Raw genomic sequence first — 22431 nt, 5'->3', positions numbered from 1 at the left:
AATAATAATAATAACCCACTGATCGGCCTGTATCGGGCCACGGCGAAGCACATATTTAACTACGTGTTAAAGGAAATCGAAGCGTCTCAGCAGTAGTTAAACATCGTATTTGCACTGAATTTAGATGCACAGCTTGCCCGGTCATTTCGCGCTTATGCGGAAGGCCGTTCGGGTACCACTACATAAATTCCATGCGAATATGAAATTTAAGTACTGTACAGTCGCTTCAATTTCCTTTAATACATCGTATAATGCGCTCGCCGTACGGTAGCCTGGTTGGTGGAAATCGTACACTGGCTAGTCAGATACGATACGATACGATAAGAAGTACCTAATTACAGACGACATTCAATTAATAGTACATTGTGGTAGAGGCTGCAAAGTAGGCAATTGATGAACGAGTTAGTTAAAACCTAAAATTGCTAAAAGTTGATCCGAAGCGGTAACGTTTCGTGTGCCCTGCCTACCCTATTTGAGAATACAAGCGTGATGTTTGTGTGTGTGTGTGTGTGTTAGTTTGAAGGCCGAACCGAAGGGGAGGCCTTCCATAATACGAGTTCATCTATTGCACTTTCGGCCGAGACTAAACATTGTGCTTTGTTCGGCACATGGACCGTCAAATTTTTTTGGGATATTTTTGGGGTTATTTGCTATCTTCTTATCACCTGACTTTGGGTCCTAAAGATCACGGTTTTGGAGCTATGATTTTTTAAAATGTTTTTTCTCAAATTTCCCGAAATCCCGCCTTTAACGTTCGTAATTTTTTTTTTATGTAAATTATTATTTTTACCCGACTGCTCGAAGGAGGGTTATGTTTTTCGAGCGTATGTATGTATGTATGTATGTATGTATGTATGTATGTATGCATGTATGTATGTAAGTATGTATGTGTGTATGTATGTATGTGGGTATGTATGTCCATTTCTTTGGTCCTCGCTGCAGTCTAAACGGCTGGACTGATTGTAGCACATGAGGTATTATTGGATTCGTCATAACTGTCGGAGTGACATAGGGTATATAATATTTCAATATGGCGTATGCGAAAAAAAATATGGCGAAGGTATTTAAAATAAAGTATTGTAACAATATGGGAATCAAAATATGAAAGCTAATAATTAGCCCATTCTAAATATAAATGGGTTTTAATACTTTTAATCTACCATTTTCACAGAAATATCAAAAAAGTATAAAATAAAAAACATTACATTTAAAAAATCAAAAACCCGACTGCCTTAAAAACTAAAAGGAAGAAAATAAGTCTAGTGGTCTAGAACTCTGTCAAGAAGCTCATTTAAGGTTCAACAGTCGGGACCCATTCAAATCGTAACCAGCTCAAAAAATCTTGGTAATGGGTCCGACTGTTGAACCTTAAATGAGCTTCTTGACAGAGTTCTAGACCACTAGACTTATTTTCTTCCTTTTAGTTTTTAAGGCAGTCGGGTTTTTGATTTTTTAAATTTATTGTATTTAATACTTGGTACACAAATACTTGGTGACAAATTGAACTTTATTTAATACTTAACTGTGTTCTAGTTAACATTTTTTCTTCTAATTGTTCTCCCCTGTTCCTAATGCACCCTGACATCTCTTTCTTACTTGAACAGTTACGGTAGCTAGCCTCATTTCGGCTTTCTTTGTCATAAAGGCTGCGTTTATAATTTCAATTTACCTCTCGCGTGGTCACCTCCGTAACATAAAACTAACTCTTTCGCCCGTCCCCAGACAAAAAAGTCTAAGGGCGTTTGGTTTGGAGACTGTGCGGGCCAAGGTATCGAGTCGCTTCTGCCAAAACAGAGTATAGTTAATTATTATAAATAATTGCAAATGTAACTTGTTCTGTCTGTCCGTTACCTCTTCACGCTTTAACCACTGAACCAATTTAAATTAAATTTGGTATGGAAACAGTTTGGGACCCTGGGAAGGTTAGGACTCGGAAAAAGTTTCCGCGGGATAGCGATAAACGACGATTTTGCAGAAGGAGCCGTGGGTAAAAGTAAGTGAAAAAGAATGTAACTGACTGACTCATTTACTAAATAATAAAATGTTAACGTGTACGTCAACATGTGTAATAATGTGTTAATGTGTACGTCTCGTGTAATGCATGTACGCTGTGTAGAGGTGCAGGCTGAAAATCAGCGCGGTGAAGCATAGTCCTCACCGCACATTGCTCGCTAATCCTGCCGTGAAGCAGCAGTGCTTGCAGCAGTAGGTAGTAAGACAGCCGGTGAAATTCTGGCTCTTGAGGTATCCCATCTTAGGCCTCTAGGTTGGCAACGCATCTGCAATCCCCTGGTGTTCCTTACCATCAGGACACCCACTTGCTCGTTTGCCATCCAGTATAATAATAATAAAAAAAACATGTTGAGCCAGAGCCTTTTGCCACATAGCTGAGCATGTATGTACCTTCTTACGAATATGTATTTTTTTATGGGCAATAAATGTTGTTTCTTCTTTTTCTTAAGTATGACAGAAAGAGGCCTAAAATTTAATATAATGAAGTTACACTAAACTAACCTAAAAATAAATTAACTGACCATAGGGCTGGTGCATTTCTCGCCCAACGTGTTGGAATCACGATCCAGCGCGGAAATGCAGCCAGCCTTATGGGCACTCTTCCTCAGGGACAAGACTTGGGAGAAATGTATATATAATGTAATATTTAAAATTTTAGTAGGCAATATTTCAAGTCCAAACGCATCCGTGATTCATCATAGATGAATCATTAATTTACGCAAAGTTAGCGTAATCTGATGATACTCGTATGAGTCATTATAGGTTATGAGTATCCCATCAAACCCCTATTATAACTATAGAACTTATTTGTCTACCGACGGCACGCTTAACCCAATCCACTTTGAAACTACACACAAAGCTATTTAAACTATTGTAAACTTTGGCACACATCAATATTCGGGCGTGATATTAATTTGCCATAACAGTTATAATAATGTGAAGTGTATTTCAAACTCCGCCAAATATATTAGTATGCTTCACACATGTTCCCAAATAACAGTATTTAGAGGTAAATAAAAAGTTAGTCATCCCAGCCTATATTCGTCCCACTGCTGGGCACAGGCCTCCTCTCAGAACAAGAGGGTTTGGGCCATAGTTCCCCCGCGGGCCCAGTGCGGATTGGGAACTTCACACGCACCATTGAATTGTTCCGCAGGTTTGTGCAGGTTTCCTCACGATGTTGTGTTAACTTTCAAATGTAATTCCACACATGAATTTCAAAAAACTCAGAGGTGCGTGCCGGGGTTTGAACCCACGACCCACTGCTTGAGAGGCGATAGGTCAAACCACTAGGCCACCACGGCTTTTTTTAAAGTTAGTAAGACAGTGGCGATATTGTATAGTATCATCCTGTATCATGTCATCATGTCAGCCGAAACGTCCACTGTGGACATAGGCTCCCCAAGGCTCTCCACTCAGACCGGTCTTGTGCTTTCCGCATCCACCGCGATCCCGCGATCTTAACCAAGTCGTCGCTCCATCTTGATTATCCTGTATCATGTAAACATTTAGAAATAAGTGAACTATATAAAGAAGTAGAAATAATTCCATTGTCAAATAATGAGATACATATATCATGTACAAAGGCTAACTTATCCCTTTGCCGAATCTCCGTCAGACGGCCATAATGTATAACATATATGTATAACATATTTTCAAGGTGTCAAATAGGCATGCACCAATTTTCTTATTTTTTCCTCTTTATTTGGCTACAGCTGAAAATCAGCGCTGTGGTTCCGTACCTCAGCATTGCTGAGCTGCCAGCCTTTTCAGCTAGCTATAAGTTGACTTTAATTAAACATTAAGTTATGTATCTGATGTATGCTACCTACAAGTTTGCCGAATAAACTTTTTCTTTCTTTCTTTCTTTCAACTGTGAAGAAAGCTCTTTCATCGACTCTTATATAGATACGTTCATATCCAAACCTTCCGACCCATTTAAAGCTCTAGATTATTCATACAACTCTAATGAAATTGGTCCATTTATAGCCTAATAATATGCACCTCACTTATTAATTATGGGAGGTACCTCCACTACTTAACTCCAATAAGTCATAATGCAATGAGGCTTAACAGAGGCTCGCTCATTTAATCAATATCTCTCATCGACTTCGTAGTTAATTACGCACAAATTCGTTCTGGCAGCTAATAAAACTCCTATTACAATTTTCGGTGGCCGGGTCGTGTGTCACCCGCTCAATCTGGCTTGTCCACTGATTAAGTCAATTTAAAACGAGTACGCGTCATCACAAACTTTGTGCCCCGAAGGGAGATCTGTCATCTTCACTGTGGATTACAATTTAGTCAGGACTGAAGCTGACATTTCATTTCCTATTCCACATTCGTGAAACATCCCTAATTTACTCATCAAATTTCCCTACCCAAAATTAATTTTGAATTTAGAAGCGCCACAAATCATACACGTATGAAGGTAGGTAGTGTTTTCCCGCGAGGATCGCGTGCACTGGCTCATAAATTGGCTGCCTTTGTAAAGCGGAATTGGTTTTTCTCCAAGTTCGATATAGACATCGGTGGAAAAGAAAAAATTCCGTTATGAAAACAAATGGTACTGATAGAGGAAATAGATAGTGATCGGCAACCCTTGCGGGCAGGATGAAAATAGATCGGAAAAATGGATTTTACGTCTGCAATGGAGCGATAAAGTGAGTAGAATAGTCGTATGATTATCTCCATAGGATGATGGCATAAAATGATTAAGTCTTATAATTTCCTACCTTATAAGGAAATTCTTTCAGACTTTATTTTCTAAATAATACCATATAATTATTCTACTAAAAACATTGTTAAACTATTAAGTACACCAATAAAATAAAATTACTTAAATTAAACTAAACAATTTCAAAATCAAAAAATCAACTAAAACCTAAGACCAAGCTAAGGCCCAAACACAATAAGGTAACTAAAAACCACCACTCCGCGTCGTACCCGGCTCAAAAGTGCCTATAATTCCACCAGCATTTCCTCGCTGTATGGCCAGCGCTATCTGCTGAACCAGGTTACCAGGTACGACCTGGAGCGGGGGCCGCAACTCCTGTCCCGCAGCCTACCAACCCGGCTCCCACACACAACCTTTGCGAGCCCGAGCAATAGAGACAGGTCATTCTGGACGGACTATACTTTGTTCCTGCGGCAGGCGAAAAAACTGACATTGACGTTTAGAGCTTACCACAGTGATCACCAACCTTTTTTTTTGGTCAGATTCAAAACTTATCAATGTGCATGAATGGGAAAATATAATTTAAATTTTATTTATTATAAATAAAAGCAAGTTATTATATATAATAAACATTTAACATAAAATCAACTTAATAAATCCAGTTTTTCGTACTTATGAGGGTCAAACTGATATTTTATAGAAATTAAAAACTGAGCAACCTAGCAGGTTATAATTTTTATTTTATGTTTTCAAGACAGTGTCTATTTACGTCAATACATCGCTGAATCCGATAAACCCACTGAGAACCGTAGGTACTTTGCCCACTTGTCCTTAGGCGTCTCTCCGACAGCTTTTTGAAACGCAGCCACTGCTTCCTCGGCGTCCATAAAACGTTTTCCTCAAGGTTTTTTTTGGGAATATTTAAGAATGGCAAGGTCGGGGCTATATGGTGGGTGAATCACGTCTGACGTTGCCTAATAGTTAGTCCATCATTCGCCTGGAGGTGTACGATAAAGCGTTGGCGAGGTGAAGGAGGATCCTACTGCGTGTTTGTTTCTCCCGAACTTTTTCCAAGACAAGTGGCAAACAATTACCAGTATACCACTGCAATAACTGTTTTTCGATCCTCGAAAACAATTGTCGCGTACCTGTCTTACCGAAGAACGAGGCCATCATCTTTTTTCCCACGCTTTGACCTCTTTAGTTGGCAACTCCTCGAAAGGAAACACCTACTGAGCAGACTGTATTACCAACCTATTTTAAGTCCAATTCAAGGTTAAAATTTTAAGATTTTATTTCGATCCCATGGGAATATCGAGATAAAAAGTAGCCTATGTATTATTGCAGGCGTCCAGATATCTTCATATCAACTTCATCCAAATCCGCTGGTCGTCATACTTGATAAAACAGGTTGTTTATCCCTAAGGGCTGTTTCGCACTACGTCCGATCCGAATCCGATCCGAACCCGTGTAAATATGGTCCGGCGTAGTCGTAGAACTTTTGTATGGTAGTTTACGCCCTACATCGGAGAGAAATCGGATGACAGAACCATACAAAAGTTCTACGAGTACACCGGACCGCATTATCACAAATGACCCTTACGCTCTCCCAACCCGTACCAAGAAACGCGCGCACTACGCAAAATGATTCAGAAGTGTACGGAGAGCGATACGTACCGTTTTGTTTCGCCGCTAGTATAATACCTTCGGTCATTGTCCGTTTTTTCGCCTGCCGTAGGAACAAAGTATAACTTTTGCAGGTGGCAGGACCTTGTGCAAGGTCCGCCCGGATTGCTACCACCATCTTGCTTGCTAATCCTGCCGTGAAGCCGCAGTGCTTGCACTGTTGTGTTTCGGCGTGGAGATTAAGACAGCCGGTGAAATTACTGGCACTTGAGGTATCCCATCTTAGGCCACTAGGTTGGCAACGCATCTGCAATACTCCTGGTGTTGCAGATGTTTATGGGCGGTGGTGATCTCTTGCTCGTTTGCCATCCAGTCGCATAAAAAAAACTAGTAACAACACATTAATACATTGAGTGTCCATAGGTAGGAGTCGATATCCCGGGCCATTTGAACATTATTTTATATTTGGCATAAATGAACTATTTGAAGAAAATAATTAACGGAGCAGAAGAAATTAGGTGCTTGATAGCAAAAGTAACTCAAACGAAAAAAGTTATTAAATACCCGTTAAAGTTTACCCGCTTGAGTTAATACTACTTGTTGAATACTAAAGCAAATAAACTAAAACTGGCTGATTGATATCAATCAAAGTGACATTATATTGCAATGTACTCGTATACAGTAAGTACTTAAGTATAACGAAGAAGCAAGACTTTATACTAAGAATTTAATTAAGTCAGTTACGTACTTTGCCTTTCTTTGTCACGGAGCATTGCAAATAGATTTTATTTTTATTTGTAAGTATAGCTACAATGTAAATTAGCTTGAAACGAGATTCTCTGTTGGTATTCATTTAAGTTGTATCACAGGTTGCATTGACTTAAGATATTAAATTAACTCGCGATACAAGATGGTAATTAATATACTAATTATAAATACGAAAGAAGTGCCAACACGACCTTTAGTTAGTAAAAAGTAGGGCGGGCGAAATTTTCCTTTTTGCCCATCTCTCAGCCACATTCTGGATGCGTGCAAAATTTCACTGATATCGCTATAACTATCTACGGATAATTGAACTACAAACAAAACAACAAAACATTACTTAAATATTGAAATAAGGTGTCCCTGAGGGCGTTTTTACTCGTATGCCGAATTTGCATTACATTGCGAGGCCGTACAGCCAACGTAATGTAATGCAACTTGCACGATTTTCTTGCAAGTATAAACTCGGCTTTACACCGTATCATGCCATGACGGTAACAGGAACGTTTTCTGAAGTGTCAAACGAAATATCAAACGCATACGTGACACGCGACGGCGACAGTGGGTTACTGAAACGTGCTAGTGGGCATAGTCTAATACTTTTCGGCACAAATAATATATTTTTTGCCTGACACGTTGCTGTTACGGCCATGGTATGATACGGTGTAATGGGTGGAGACCTTTATCAGTTTATTTGCTTTTGGAACTAATTAACGTATTCGCTACTGACTCTCAAACTCAAGACCTCTTTAGGTGCTGTAAACTCACATGTATGTTTAAATAGCTCTAGAATGGGAGCGGCTTCGAGCCAAAGTCACGATAACGCTTTTGATTGACTGGCTACGCAAGAGTTTTGTAAGCAGATATTATATTTGATACCTATCGATAGAAAAAAATGTCTAGTATTGGCATAAAAAAAGTATTTTTTTGTCTTTATACTACCTAGGCTCATCACAAAAATTATAGATAAATCTAATGTCAAACTTAACCATATGGTTAAGTGTGGTGAGCTACTTATATAAGTAGCTCATGTTGTAAGAGTTTAGAAAATATATTTGGTTCCAAATTTAATTTATACTAAACGATCATTCGATCAAATATTCATAACAATAGGGTAAATAAGCTTCCGAAGATAGAACAGGCTCCCGTTTGACTTTTCAGCAACAGCTATCGACTGAATAATCAAAAACAACGAAACATAATATCACTGTAGATTTATTTGCTACACATAGTCTGTAATGAACTCCCGGTTTTTCGACGTAATGAGGGCTATCGCGTATGAGTTCGCCACTAGAGGCGCTAGTGTAGTGTGAGGTCTCCGAAATGTCAAATCTCATAGTTTTTGGGTGAGCTACGCGGGTTTATTTATAATTAGAATAATTTTGTGAATATTTTGCAATATCTGGAATTAATTATGGCAAATATGCGTTCCGGGGCAATGAATGTCTGTGTTTTGAGACAGTTTTGTCTTTCGGAAACCTTTGTCCTCCCTTTTTTCCGAACAAAACGGGGACTATGCAACACTGTGGCATGCTCGATATTTTTATGGTACGGTTTTAAGGTGTATTAAATATGATTTTAATCTAAACTTTGTTTTCACGCCCGTAATAACAGACTGAAAGCCATACCTACTTAAAAACCTCACGCAACAGTGCGCCATCTAGTGAGACAAAAAACGATAGCCCTCATTGCGTGCATTATGATCTTATGATCTCCAATTATGGTCTCCAACCCCGGGCGATCCGTACCAAATATACTCAGCGGCACAAAATCGGGCCCACTCTACAACATACTAAATTGCTTGTTACTGCATACTTACATTAGAGGGCCAGATTTTTTTCCACTCAGTATGTTATGGGTAAATTAACGGTAAACAATTATAGATTCTAATAACTATTTAATTAAAACTTTTTATAAATATCACTTAACATCGATTATCTACTTCAGTTAACCCCCGCCTAAGAGCGAAGCGTTATGTGGCCGTATGCATCAGCACGTTTCGACAGTAATACCGTCGAATATCGCCTGGGGCATAACCGGCGCTGGTGGCACGCGGCGGATGCTGCTCCCTTGCTATTCATACGATTGAGCACGATGAGAGAATTCTGCGATTGGGATTTGTAATTGTATACAAGATACCGAAGCTAGTTGTTGTATGGCATAGTTAACCATGAGGCTAACTAGATGAAAAAGAATTGCTTGTAAGTAGTTTTATAAGCTACTACTAAGTTCTATTAGTACTTTAAATTGCATTTTATTATGGATAACTTTGTAATTTATGAAGCTAGAGGTCACGGGTTTGAATGCCGGTAGGCACAGAAATTTATTTGTATGATAAATGAGTTATAGGTATTAATAACGTTACGTTTTTACGTTGTATATTACATACATTTGTGTAGATCTATGTACGATTTTCACGACCGCAATGCTAAGTAAATAAAAACAATTTTATTCCATTTTACGTTACCTACATACCTACTTACTGCGTCTTTTAATTAAACCAACGGTAACCTATTTTTTATTAGCAAATAAACGACATGTCGTCAGGATAGGTGCATTAATATACTGACGCACGACTACCTACTATTGCTTCATTTCGTAAACTTTCATTACCTTTATCAAAATATTATGAAACTTTTATTTGAATTTAAAGTTATACAATACAATGCAAAAACAATAGACAGAGTCCGATTCAGCGTATTTCCCCTGTGACTTCCCACGGGAAGTGATTTTGAGTATCACGTACACGAGAACAGTACAAACGAGATTCCGAAAAGATAGCACGTGCTTTAGCAACGACTTGAATTTAAAACAAATAAAAACGTAACTGAGCATTTACTGGATTTCCTGCCATATTTTTGTAAGAGCAATTTTTGTGAGATAATCCTTTGCTTTTCGGCTTATAAATGTACCAGACCAAAATTTGAAATAGTGAGGTTCTAGAAGCAAACTGTTTTACTTTTTGGCAAACGGTGTTTTATTGCTAATTTGGTTTCGCTGATACATAAAGGTCATTATATGTAGCTAATCAATCATGTCATCATCATCATATCAGCCGTAGGACGTCCACTATTGGATATAGACCTCCCCCATAGACCTCCAAATGATTCGGTTGGAAGCGGAGTGTTTCGTTTATCTATAGATTTAAATTACCTAAATGAAAATAACTTAAAAAAATCACGGATCCTTCATAAGACAACGGCAGTTACATTACAGCGATGTACTACTGAGCACTGTGTTTGGCACTGTGTCTGGGAAGGCATGAGCACTAATTCCAATACCCGCTTGCTCGATTCCCTCCCTTTCATAATAATAAAAAAAATCGCCTTTTGCTAACCCTCAACGCTTCCTTCTTTCCTCTTTCATAAACAGACCGTTTGCGAAATTCAGACAGGCACTAGAAAATAGCGAACGTAGCGCACCATTCCAAAACGCTCGCCACATCTGCATGATAACGGGAGGCGACGCGCTATGACGTTCGCTGGTGACGCGATCTAATGTTCCGAATGATCCCACTCTGGGGTTGCCAGATGGCCGGGACATCCGGGATTGTCCCGGAATTACGTGTCTTGTCCCGTGTCCAGGAATTATACTTTAATGTCCCGGATTTCAACATATAAAACTAGTTTTTATTTATTTATTTATTTGATTCGGTACAATTACATATTGTAAACAACACAGAGGAAATTAACATACATAAATGGAAACAATTACAGTGTCGAATAAGTTAAGAGAGCAGTATTTCCTTCCATATAAAAAATTTAAGGTGCGGTTAACATTGACGGCCTGTTTTCAGAATTCACGTGCCTAAGTACTTACTGTTTTTGAGGTCCTTACAAAAGACTTGCCAAAAGACAAAATCTGGGGTTCACTATTTTAAAACGAGTAATTCTAATGATTTTGTCAATTTGAAGAAAATACATGGTTTTTTGCTTTTACTTGTATTTACCTACCGACCCAATTCGTAATCCTCGAATTGTCCCGGAAATGGAATTCCTGTATCTAGCAACCCTCCGTCACACACAAGCTATTCGGTACTAGTATTATATGAATAATTGATTAAAGAGGTATTAGGCGTTACTTTACGGAAGTCCGTATCTGTGAACTGAATTACCTTGCCCTTCTGCAACCATAGACACACCCACAGTCGCTTTACTCGTATGTAAAAAACCACCCTCCTAACCGTTTCCACAAAATTCAGCACCACACAAAACGCTAACAAGTTTTTAAACTCTATACCTACTCACGAGCGCGTTTTCAAAGCGACACTAAACACGACGAAGTTCTAAAGAATGATGTGATGAAAATGAAAATTTACATGGGTGCTTAGCGATAAGAAGCCAACTACCTGCTGAATTATTCTGTGATGGCACGAGTCATACACACGAACCAATACTTAATGTTTTTTTTTCGGTAACCCAAACAGAAGCGGACATTACTTTTTTTTTCAACTAATGACACTAATGTTCAGATATTGATGATCATACCTACATAGTAAAGTTTACGAATAGTGAGCTAAGATATCCTTGCTGTTCATTACTGGGTACCCTATTTGAATGTAATTTCGTTTGTTTTTGCAACAATAATATCCTCCTGGGTCCTCGCGTACTTTATAAAAGACTAATTAACACTAAGAATAACGGCCGAATGTGCTTAAAAAGTACAAATTGTTCATCGAATAAAATTCTAAGAGTTTTGAAATAATATCCAAAATAACAAAGCAGGTCAACCACGTCTATGTCTTAAGCACTAATTTTGTCAATAAACTTCAGGTCTCAGGAGGATAGAACGTGTTTACGAAAACATAATTGTTTCTGGATATACTACAAAGTAAATTGATTGAAACAGTTTTGCAAATGTGAAAATAACTGGACGTGAAAATCATGGATGTCAATTTACGTCAACCACTGACCGCACTATTGATGTACCTCTAACGCGTAACCTAGTTGCTTATTCAACGTGTCGCTGCTGATCAGACTGTATTTAGATCTAATAGCTAACTGTATCACGAACATATATAGAGCTTTTTGGACTAAAGAACATCTAGGTCAATAAACTACACACCTCTCATACTAAATATATGTATAGGTTCAATCGAGGAAACTGAAACACGTACCAGGGTGGAACATTTGTGCTAACTACTAATTTCATGTTATAACATCCTATATATTTGGCAAAATTGATTATGAAATGGCCACCCTGGTTCGTGATTCAGTTTTCTTGACTGTACACTTATAGGTATTATAGTTTCAATGAAAACAGGATTAATATACTTACACTGATTTATAATTATGAAATAATAATAGTGCTAAATAATAGTCCGTCTGTATCGCTACCACCATCTTAGATAGATAGATAGATAAAAACTTTTGTTGGCGTCGAGAGCAAGACAGTCACGGTATCCATGGGTTGTGATTGGTGATGCTTACTGGTACCCATTCTTAAGATACCTAAAAGGGCAAAACCTTTTAAGTACTTTATCGAATTTTAGGTTTGATCATTAGTGCAGCGAAACGAAATTTAAATGAATACAACTGCTAAACTATAAGGTAGCTACATAAAAACATTATTTTCTTTCCTACTAGGAAAATCGATAGTGGACCACTTTTGATATTTATTGATTATTTAACGAAACGTGTATTTTATTTTTAATGTAAAAGCGCTCGTTCTTACGTATTCGGATTTCAAGCTGAATGAATGACTGGTAAACAGTCTTTGTTGCTTGTGTTACGGGCTTACAGGGAAATGTGTCTCCAACAAGAGAACAACATTAAGGTATACTACATACTTGTTGTTACATCTGTTACGATACATACAGACGCAGTAACTGGCGAACGAAATACTCTAGCATAGCTACTCTTAGGTGCTATATAAGCTATACATATACCCTGAGTATATGAGCACGCCCTTCCTACCTATTATTATAAATGTGAAAGTTTTGATTGACTAAATCGATTTTTTGAGACAGTAGCCAATTTGGCCATGTTTTGTATGAATACAACAATAAGAAAGTGGGTGAACATCAATTGGAAAGATTCCGTTACGTACCTACAAATAGATATAAAGTATTGTATTGTAAAACTCTATTGTACAAATGAAATAAACACATGAAAATAACAGAACACAGGATAATAAGATGTACAAAGGCGAACTTATCCCTTAAAGGGATCTCTTTCAAAGTTACACAATTACAAGCGAAGATAATTGTAAGCGTGTTAAAAAATGGTAAATTAGTAATAAAACTGCTAGATTATACGATTATTGTATTGCCTTTAAATTAATCCATTGACACATTTTTGCTAAAAAAAAAGGTATAACTTTAGCCCTCTGAAAAATAATACATAATTATCAGATTAGTTTTAGACCCCTGCGTGGCGTTTAACTTATACCTAGGTAGAATATTAAAATTAGTTCATTGCGCCACAGCGAATTCAATTGTATGGTTGATTTTCACAACCGTTTTTTTTTCCCAGTCAGACATTTTTTAATGGTTAACAACCGGTTAACACGGTCCAACTTTTTGTAAATCTATCATATTGTCAGTAAGTAAAGAATAGTCATAGTTTGGTGATGGCCGCGTCTGTGAGTCATAGTGCTATCGCTATAATGGTGTAGCTCGGGTGCTAGTAGAATTAACTACATAACTTGAAACACTTAGTTTGAATTAACTACCACCGGCTCCGTCAATAGAATACCTAATCGACAGGATGAGTCCTACGATCATTTTATGGGGCTTTTATGTGACTAATTGCATAAATTTATTTAAATAAAAGCGGTAAAGTAGTTAGTTAATGCCTACTTAGCAAAAACCTTTGCTTCGATTTGTTTGCGGATAAAAATGTTTAGCTCCGACCTTATAAAATATTTACCTCACAACATAATAACAAAATCATAAATCAAGTAAAAACAAAATCATATACTTTCTACTAGTCTTGTCATGTGAAAATTTTTGTAACGTGCATCATAACTCTATTCCCTGAAAACCGGCCAAGAGCGTGTCGGACACGCCTGAAATAGGGTTCCGTAGCCAATACGAAAAAATTGAGTAATATTTTTCTAAGGATTTCGTATTTTGTACTGCGCTTGCCGATCCGCGGCCTCCACTCGAGGACTTTTCGGCCCCAACGGCCATCCGCTCTCCGTGCTATATGGCCCGCCCATTGCCACTTCAACGAGCTGATTCGCTTGGGTATATTTAATACCTTACGAATATTTACTCTTAAACTAAATACTAATAATTCTCAAGAAAACTTAACCATTATAGTTTTCCTTGTATGTTTGATATACTTACCTCCAGATTTTTCTCAAAATTTTCCACCGGTTTAGATTTAGTTTAGTTTAGATTTTAGATCGCTGGATTTTAATGAAAATTTGCACTTTAAAGTTGAATATTTTGCAAACAAATCACTGAATCCGAAAATCGTTTTAGCAACCCCGTAATGGTTCTAAAAGACCTATCTAACGATATTCCACACTACGAGATTGGATGAGAAAAAAAATCACCCCCACTTTACGTCTATGGGAGGTACTCCAAAAAAAATTCATTTTTTATTTTTTTGTTATACCATTTTGTCGGCATAGTTTACATAGATATTCGTGCAAAATTACAGCTTTCTAGCATTGATAGTCCCTGAGCAAAGCCGCGGACGGACAGACAGACAGATATGGCGAAACTATTAGGGTTCCGTTTTTGCCATTTTGGCTACGGAACCCTAAAAATTATCGAAATCCCGAGTAGAGTTCCTTTCCTTACTTCCTTTCCTTTCCAGGAATCTTCTAATATTGTAAATTATTTGATTAACTAGATGAATATTAATTAAGTTTTTGATAAAAATTTCATTTTTAATATAAGCTTTTTTTGCTGACTGTATTTTTTGTCAACTTTGCTTGCATTGTCACCCAAACTACATTTGCATACCAAAGTTCAAGCAACGGAACGCAACGTTTAATGGAATCAATTAAACGTTGAAACGTTTCCATCCTGCGGAGACGATCCTGGCCGGACTACCAGGATGTCACTACCAGATTATTTTGTAATGCCAAATTTCAAGTCAATCCGACTACTGAAAACCTAGGTAGGTACTTACAAAATCTATAAACTGGTGCCAAAATTAGCATGAAACCGATGTCTTGTACTAAAAGTACGCCTTACGAATTCCATCTCTTTGACTTAATTATGCGTCTATTATTCATTATATTCCCGAAACGATTTCAAAATTAATTCTCTTAATAATAATAAGTCTTATAATTTAATTCTCTTTGCTTTTCTACAAAGAACGCGCTTCGAAAATAATTCATACGATACAAAGGAAGGAAGGTACTTTGTAACTTTCATTCAATTAAAATTAAAGGAATTAAACATACAAAAATAATAATTAAAAGTAAATTTACGCCTTGTTCATACTGGTTAACTTTTTATCGTACATTTCGACGGGAAGTGCAAATCCGCTTATCAACTATAACCGCACATCTTCAGTATGTAATGTATGGCGTGATTTTAACTTCACGTTTGTTTCATTCCAAAAAATTCGTACAAAAAAAATGGCTTAATGTTTCATGTATTTACGCGGGAAAACAATGCCAAACTTTCTTAATTTACTAGGTAAATACGTCTTTTTGAAGTTCGTAATTAAAGTGTTTTGATTCACATATAAATGTGAGTTTTTTTTTTATATCTGAGTTGAAAAGCACATATATTATTAAGTGCAACTAAATAAATAACTTTAAATAATTTCCATAATTACAAAACTGATAATGTTCCTCGTCTGGGACTTTCGCATTACGTACTCGCATGTTGTTAGACGCAGTGCTCTCAGAAGGCGTCGAAAGATATCTTGGCGCCTACTACATTACATTGAGTTTCTAAATTGGGCTAATAACTCAAGGTTACGCAAGGTGAGGTATTCGACGCGTCAAGTTGACAGCATCAACCAGGATCTCTAAAGTTTCATTTAGACGGTGCGAGAAATATCGTGCGAGTTTCTTTACATTGCGGGGCTCCGCTGATGAATACATAAGTGATCAATCATCGACGAAAATGTACAGCATCTAGCATTATATTTTTAACACGCTTATATTACCTTCACTTTTACCTATGTATTCCATTATTATGTTTATGTTTACCTATTTAAGTAACGCAATCTTTGAACTTGTTTTTCAGCAATTTTTTATTGTTGTATTGACACGAAATTCTGCTATTATGCGCAGTTTTAATGACAATACAATAATATGCTACCATCGATCTGAGATAATGATGGTATCGGAAGTTAGGCAATGGAAATCCAAGAACGAACAACGTAACCCAGCCGTGTTTGAGCTTGTTAGATTCCTTTTAGAGTGTACTCTGACTGAGAATGGTATTGGATGGTCTTAAAATGATGTAACAGGTAGGCAGGAACTGGAACTCCAAGGCAGAGCGACGTAACTTAGCCGTGTATGGCCTCAGAGGTAATTTGACCAAAGGCAGACCAAAAGCAGTTAGGCATTGAAGAATGTTTTTTAAGTTTTTAAACTCTATTTTTTTCGTACCTATCATTAAAAAGGCCTGATAAACGTACGAGTAAGGCTGGGTACTTGTGGATCGGTGAGTTTTTTGCTGGCGGGTTGTTCCGGTCAATTTCACGAACTTGGGGGAGAAGCTTGCAAAAAAAGCTCGCCAAGTAAAATTTTTTTTACAAGCTTTTTGGCAATTTAACTTGCTATGTGTTTGTTTGTTATCATTTTAGAAAAAAATGCAATTTCATTTTGACCTACTTTCAGTGGTCAGATTGACTTGAAATTTGGTATACCTATGTAAGTTAGATGACAATACAAGTACAGTCAGAAAAAAAACGTTGTATATTTTTTTTAACAGTTGGTAACTTATGCAGAATGGCTGTGACATGTAGCAGTGGAGTGGGGTGAATGTTGTCGTTGGGTAACCCGGAAAGTAAGAAAATAATTATAGTCTCGGAGATAGTATTACACAAGTTTTGTAATGTTTAATGTTTATTTGGGCAATAAACGGCAACACACTTGCATGCATTTTGTCACTCACGTCATGTAAAATGTCTATACTTCTTACGAATCAATATTTCGTTTCATTTCATTTCAGGTACTTGCCCGTGCCCGTCTATCATCCAAGTATTTATGTGAAGTTATTATAATTCGCCCCATGCGACGAAAAAGGTTGTATGATAATAAATGACTAAATTGATTTTATTGTTTTGTTTTATTAAGCTATTCTCCAGCTTCATTTCTGTCTTTTGGTCGGTTTTTTATGTATATTTTTTTATTATGAGAGGGAGGTACTAGGTACTAGGTATCTACCTACCAATATCTGCAGTAATGCAACAATTTTTTTTTGGAAAAAATCTTCTCATGGTCTAATCGACATTCTGTTTGACTTTACACGCAATATCTTTTCTATTACTGGAACATCTTTTCTATTACATCCATCTTATCATTCATCTTATCTTTCCAATTATCTTTTCTTTCCATCTTATCTTTTCTATTACTCTAACAATAACGGCTTTAAGCAATATAGTATCCCATATTTACTTCAAAGTTGTCTTCAAGATATTTGGCATCAACGTTGAACAATTTTAACTTTTGTGTTAATTAGTTTCAAATGAAAACCCTCGACCAGTTTTTAGAGACGTCAAAGACGAACCCAAATATGTAGATTTCGTATATATCTAATCATGATCTTTCATGTCAATAGAGATACGATATAAGTGTTTTTTCAGACAATGTTTAAAAAAATCAAACAAAATAAAGTATTCTTTTTTTTTCAAAATCCGGTAGACAAAATGGAGATAAAACATTGGAGAACCGATAGCCGTTTGACTTATAATTCTATCTGTAGTGCAAAAGTAGGAGATTCGATTCAAAACTTGTCAAAAATCGATGAAAACCTTGGGTAGCCCCTTAAGAATGTTAAGTTGTGCCACAGTATAAAAAAGGAGCAGTATTCCGTCTCGTCAGCGTCCTTGATATAATTACCTACGCCGGCTCGGTACACAAACGCGCGATAGGACTGCCTACTCTACGAACTGTCACTCTTCAGTTATGTATTTGATTTGATAATGTCACATGAAATTTAAAGTAGGGAAAGGATGAGGAGAGATTTAAAGATGTATTAAGTAATGTTTAACAAAAATGCATATTACCTTATTTTAATAAACCACAAAACGTATAATTTTTAAATGGTTTTATTTGGCTTCATCGCTACATATATTTGTTACCTACAAATTAGTTACGGATAAGTTCAAGCAGTCTAGTTCAGTTTGACGTACAAAATGAAGAAACAAGCAAATAAACGTAAACACTTTGTTTTCTGTGGTTTGCATTTAGCTGCATGTATGTAAGTACTTAGTACTTCACGAGGTCCGTCGAACAAGCTAGTGCAAACGACTTGGAGCGTATGCACCAAGTCACCTTTGTAGTAGCAGTACTCGTATACTTGTGGATACAAGTATATACCTATACTGCTGTAAGATTGCCAGAAGGCATTGTTAAGTACGAAATGAGGGAAATGAGTAAAATAAATCACGAATATCTTTATTCAATTTAGACAGTAACAGTCCACTCGAACCAACCGAATCGTGACCCACTGTGAAACTTTTTCGTAGAAAAAGTCACAGTGAAATCGCATTGCTTGACAAGGGAATTAATTACGAGTGACACTTTACTGTGAGAACGTTCTACGGTAGGTCAGGAATTAAATGGTTCGACTGTACTTCTGAACATCAAAAATAGATCATCTCGTCTGGAAAAACCTCTGTTGAGAAGAAACCGGTAAGAAACTCAACGTGGTATATGTATTTTCTTTTTGAATTTTGACACGATAGGTATTTTTACTAGCATTATCCGTTTCTATAAATATGTTAGTAGGTACTACCACGTTGTTAACGAGTACGGGCATTGGTATTTAAAAAAGCATTCAAAATGCGACATAAAAAGGGCGATAGGAAAATGAACATACACACAACTTTTTTACTAATAATAAACGGGAAGACTCGATCCTTTTCAAGGCCTTTACTGTTCATGGCGTAAATAATGAAAAAAACAGTACGTGGCCTGAATGCTTGGAGGAATAACCACTTATTTTAAATACCAAAGCGGAACGGAAACCCTTATTTAAAGACGTCGCTTTCCTTTTGTATAATGGTTAAGGGAGCTTTTTAGGCAGGTTTTGGCACAATAGATACGTTAAAAATGCACAGTCACTTAATCTACGAGTACACTTTGTGTTGTTTGTGTAATTGTGATGTATGTACCTACGTAGCGTATATTTTTCTGTAAACGATTAATAACATTCGTTCATTACATATAATATCACAATACATTATAATGAAAATAAGTACCTACTACCTAATTCTTCAAAATACTTATATTTCCGAGTAACAGATTTTTCGTTTCAAACTATTTGTTACCCGTGATTTTGTCTCCGTAGAATTTGTTTATCGCGCGTCCATAAGAACTAAAATTTTCCCAGATTAAAAACTATCCTACGCTATTCTCAGGGTCTCAAATTATCTCTGTCCCAATTTCTTTATGATTGTTTGAGTGCTTAAACGTGAAATTGTAACAATTAAAGATGCTCACCTTCACAATTAAATTAACTTAATAAACCTATTAAACTGTAAACGGTCCTGAAATAAAATTGACAGTCGATAGCACTATATCTTATTTCATTTTCTCTTCTGAAAACAACAGGATTTAGTCGTCGTTATTCTATTTAAGTACCCAATATTGGCAATATTATCTGATCGATAGGTTCTCGAGTGATTTCTTGATGGTTTTCATTGTTTTATGAAAGATAATACTGATTTTTTTGTAGGAATTTGGTTTAGGCTCACCTACTTTGATATCCTGGTATTATTGGATTTTCAATTACTGAATATCAGAAAGAATATTATGTAATCAAGAGTCATTGTTATGTTGTGACTTTGTAGCCTTGAAGTACCTAAATTGGCACAGTTATTTAAACAAAAACCAGCCAAGAGCGTGTCTGATACGCCCAAGATAGGGCTCCGTAGCATAAAGATAAAATTAAGTAGTATTTTTCTATGAATTTTATATTTTGTTCGGTGTCTGCCAAGTTTAGGTATATTTTATACATTATGCTGCTATTTATGTTCTCTTAAAACTACTAATAATTCTCAAGCAAACTTAGCCGTTATAAATTTCCTTGTAAGTTTGATATAGGTACTTACGAGTACTTACTAAGTACTTACCAACACGATTTTTTCAAAATGTTTTTACTAATATAGGAGGAGGGAGGGGGGGCGCCCGAATGTAATGAAAATTTTCTCTTTAAAGTTGAATATTTTGCAAACAGATAACTGGGTCGAAAAATCGTCTTCACAACCACCCATTTAAACGACCTATCCAACGATCCTAAACACTATGGGATTCTCCCTCGCTACGTCTATGGGAACGGAGGAATTTTGCAGTTAACTCTCTATCACTATGAGAAAAATAATTTTGACGGATGGAGGGACAGACGGACAACAAAGTGATCCTATAAGACTTCCGTATTTGCCAATTGTGGAATAAATCCCTAAAAGTCTTTATGGAGTACAAATTTCACTCACTGTAAAGGAAAATTATAGAAAATTGAATCTTAATCTGATCCATAGCAAACTCGAGGCATACCAGATAAGTTATAAATTTACACTTAATTTTTAACTTCGATAAAACATGAAGTTAAATTACTTCATAAACGTAGACAAGCTTCAAATCGCGTCGGGTTTCGATTCGAAACTTTTGACGTTGCGTTGCGAATAACTTTAATCGAACTTATCTTTTGAGTGAAGTGGATCACAGCTAATTTTCCTCAGATGTTAAGACTACCCTAACGATTTACTGGTAAAGGCAAGTTTACTCGATGTCAGTCAGTTTCAGAAGTTCTTAATGAAATCCCTGTTTACTGCTGACCTGCGGCGAAGTCTAAACATAATCTTATTTGTATTAACTTTTAAAGACAAATAATAAACTTCGATTTGATAACTCGTTAATTTTCTGTAGGTAGTACAGTTAGTAGTAACTATCAGGTACTGCTTTAATAGTTGAAGTAATCAAATTCTGCTGATACCTTGTTCTTTAACTGTGAAGGTGGAATATAGTATGAGGATTTTTTTGTCAGTTATTTTTCAATATTGATTTAATAACCTTGGTGTCAAGATATTTTAAGGCGCTGCTTTATTTGCGATTCTTGTTAATAATTACTAACATTAATTAACCGGGTGTGAAGAGGCTTTTCCTTGTCGTGCGCAAGGCCGCAAGCACGTTTCTTGTCTATTTGTCATTTTACGTACGTTTGTTACGTATTCAGTTACAGACAAACCCTAAAATTATGCCGTATTGTGAATTGTTGCACACGCAGATGCATGATGAGCAGACAATGTCAATATTTTATTAACTTTGAGACTGTTAAGTCAAAATCGTAGAGTCAAAAGACAAAAGACATTGCAGCTTTATTTTATCTCTTATGGGAGTAATTTCAGTTAAATTTAATACGTCAAATTTAATGTCAAATATTTTGCGACGAGCGGTGTGCAATATAATATAAAATCAAAGTCAAAGTCAAAAAATATCTTTAATCAATTCAGGCTATAACAAGCACTTATGAATGTCAACAAAAATCTACCACCGGTTCGGAAAAACCTCTGCTGTGAAGAATCCGGCAAGAAACTCAACGAGGTATATATTATTTTAAACAGATTTACAATATTATTAAATGATATCTATACATCACACAAGTATGTGACACAACTTAATTTTTAACACAGTAGGTTCGCTATTTGAAGTAAGGGATTGTATATTAAGTAAGCGATTGTCACCAGGTTTAGTCATCCTCATATATGTTGCTGTGCCCTTGCAGGGTGTCACATGAAAACCTGCTTTTTGTACCACCTGTCTAATGTAATGTGATTTGCAATAAATAATTTTGAATTTGAATTTGGGATCGCTAATGCGGATCGGAATTATTTCCAAATATCCCCGTCCATGATAACGTAATCTCATTAACTTTATAATACGCCTTAGATATTAATGTCTTCTTGACAATATATCTGAATTTTGTATCAGTTTCATTGGTACCTAATATTGTTTAGATTTTTTTTATAAAATCGTACCTATGCAATTTCCCAGAAACGACTTTTTGATTTTAGCCAGTCTGTAAGATGGAACTTTAAACTTCCTTGTGTGTGTATAATATTTCGAATAGATTTTTTCTTTACTTTTCATATTCTTTGACTGTCGGTGGCTGATTGGTGCTCATCCTAACCGCCCACCCCGTAGCAAAAAAAGGTATCTGTCAACGGGACACTTAAGATTTTGTTAATGCTTGTGCGGGTTTGTTCTCG

At 36.5% G+C, this 22431-nt stretch overlaps 1 protein-coding gene across 1 annotated transcript in view; it reads left to right on the top strand.

Moving 5' to 3' along the window:
* Positions 1 to 22431, top strand: part of LOC141432119 (limbic system-associated membrane protein-like) — a 176666-nt gene that overhangs the window by 41232 nt on the left and 113003 nt on the right. The gene's annotated exons all lie outside the window — the stretch shown is intronic.

Source organism: Choristoneura fumiferana, chromosome 10, assembly GCF_025370935.1.
Source record: "Choristoneura fumiferana chromosome 10, NRCan_CFum_1, whole genome shotgun sequence".
NCBI lineage: Eukaryota > Metazoa > Arthropoda > Insecta > Lepidoptera > Tortricidae > Choristoneura > Choristoneura fumiferana.
This window is presented reverse-complemented; position numbering and strand designations above follow the sequence as displayed.